General features: G+C 37.6%; 1 non-coding gene across 1 annotated transcript; it reads left to right on the top strand.

The window, feature by feature from the left end:
- Positions 1 to 1783: 1783 nt before the first annotated feature.
- LOC135049471 (U1 spliceosomal RNA) lies at positions 1784 to 1946 on the top strand. The gene has a single exon (XR_010241224.1). It is a non-coding gene; the product is annotated as a U1 spliceosomal RNA (small nuclear RNA).
- Positions 1947 to 2380: the final 434 nt, after the last annotated feature.

Below are 2380 nucleotides of genomic sequence, written 5' to 3'. Positions count from 1 at the left end.
CGACACTTTGCAAAAGTACATACTGACAAATGCTAATAAGCATTCATCTAGAACGTTTCCTAGAAACATTTTAAAAAGTCAATAATGTGGAGAGTTTTTGTAAGATGTTTCTTCCATCAACCAATAAAGAAACACATTGGAACTTTCCCATGATGAGTGAGTGCTTCAGGACCTCTTGCACTTACATGTGCAGCAGAGTACTGTAATGGAAGCATGCTGGGTCCATAACCCAGAGGTAGGCAGATTGAAACTATCCTCTGCTATATGCATTTTTTTTTGTTAATTAAAGTAATCCAAAACTGGGATTGATATTTTTGCTCTTTTATTTTTACTTAAAGTACAATAACTTTTACCATTTTAATTTGTTTTAATAGTATATTGACAGTATTGTTTTCTTTCAAAAATCCAATTAATTTTCTTTACCCGATTATTAAAATGGTAATTGACAAAAACAAACTACATTGTCACCAGAAGAGCAATACAAAATGTACAAGTGATATATTAAAATCATCTTTCCAGCTTGAATTTCAATGATGCATTGGGGCAACGATTTTGTGAGAAACATCTTCACCCTTTAATAAAGATTTTCTTAATTCCTTACCTGTGTGCTAATTAGATATCACCTTGTTTTCACATTAAACAGACTTCCACATGAGAAAGCAGCAAGGATGCAGTGGCGTTAATGTTTCCTGGTGTCAACCTGTATTATTTCAGTAGATATTGAAATGAGGATGCATCTTGCTGCCTTTCCAATGAAGCAAGTTTAATTTAGTAATAGGTGAAAAACCATCCAAGAGCTGTTTAATCACTCAATTGGATTTTTTTGCCAGCATATTTCTTTTTCTCTGCAACCCACTGCTAAATTGTGCTTCCTAGCTGTTTTTATAAAATCACTGAATCAAATCTAACTCTGATTACATCAGAGAAGTCTAAATACCTAACACCATAACAGGGGGTTTGAAATTTTGACTTGTCTACTTAAAGATCACCAAAATCTGATAACAAAGTCAATTACATCCCTGGGTGGGATTGAACCACCAACCTTTTGGTTAATAGCCATACACACTAACTGATTGCGCCACAGCGACACTTTGCAAAATTACATACTGACAAAGGCTAATAAACAATCATCTAGAACGTTTCCTAGAAAAACTTTAAAAAGTCAATAATCTGGAGTGTTTTTGTAAGATGTTTCTGCCATCAACCAATGAAGAAACACATTGGTACTTTCCCATGATGAGTGAGTGCTTCAGGATCTCTTGCACTTACATGTGCAGCAGAGTACTGCAATGGAAGCATGCTGGGCCCATAACCCAGAGGTAGAAAGATTGAAACTATCCTCTGCTATATGCATTTTTTTTGTTAATTAAAGTAATCCAAAACTGGGATTGATATTTTTGCTCTTTTATTTTTACTTAAAGTACAATAACTTTTACCATTTTAATTTGTTTTAATAGTATATTGACAGTATTGTTTTCTTTCAAAAATTCACTTAATTTTCTTTTCTGTGTGCTAATTAGATATCACCTTGTTTTCACATTAAATAGACTTCCACATGAGAAAGCAGCAAGGATGCAGTGGCGTTAATGTTTCCTGGTGGTAGTGGGGTACTGTGTTTGTGCTTTCCTCTGGTCAGCTCTGGTAAAAGTCAGATTTCTTTGTCTCAGATCTTCCTCTAGCCTTGTTCTTCTTTCGAGAGTTCCCTTGTGCTGCCTCAGTTGGATCTCCTTCACTTGACAGGGGGGTACCCGAGCAGCGACCCTCCCCAGCACTAGCCCAACTCCTACTTACCTGCCAGGTGAGATACTATGATCAGGAAGGTGCTTCTCCCAGGGAAAGGCTCACCCATTGCACTCTGGGTGTGCTGCTCCTGCGATTTCCCCAAATGTGGGAAACTTGACTGCATAATTTGTGTTTCCCCTGGTCGGCTCTCGTATAATTCAGATCTCTTTGTCTCAGGTCTCTCTCCAGCCTAGTTTGCTGTCTGTTTCCACTTCTCTTTTCTTAAACCGCTCCCTTCTATGCCCTTGTGCACCTTAATTAAATCTAACTCTGATTACGTCAGAGAAGGCCAGGTACCCTACACCATAAGAGGGGGTTTGAAATTTTGACTTGTCTACTTAAAGATCACCAAAATCTGATCACAAGGTCAATTACATCACTGGGTGGGAACCTTTTGGTTAATAGCCCATGTAAGTGCAAGAGATCCTGAAGCACTCACTCATCATGGGAATGTACCAATGTGTTTCTTACAAAAATTCTCCAGATTATTGACTTTTTAAAGTTTTTCTAGGAAACGTTCTAGATGAATGCTTATTAGCCTTTGTCAGTATGTACTTTTGCAAAGTGTCGCTGTGGCGCAATCAGTTAGTGTGTATGG

Source organism: Pseudophryne corroboree, unplaced genomic scaffold (assembly GCF_028390025.1).
Source record: "Pseudophryne corroboree isolate aPseCor3 unplaced genomic scaffold, aPseCor3.hap2 scaffold_99, whole genome shotgun sequence".
Taxonomy (NCBI): Eukaryota; Metazoa; Chordata; class Amphibia; order Anura; family Myobatrachidae; genus Pseudophryne; species Pseudophryne corroboree.
The sequence above is the reverse complement of the archived record's forward strand: the minus strand, read 5'-3'. Positions and strand labels throughout refer to the sequence as shown.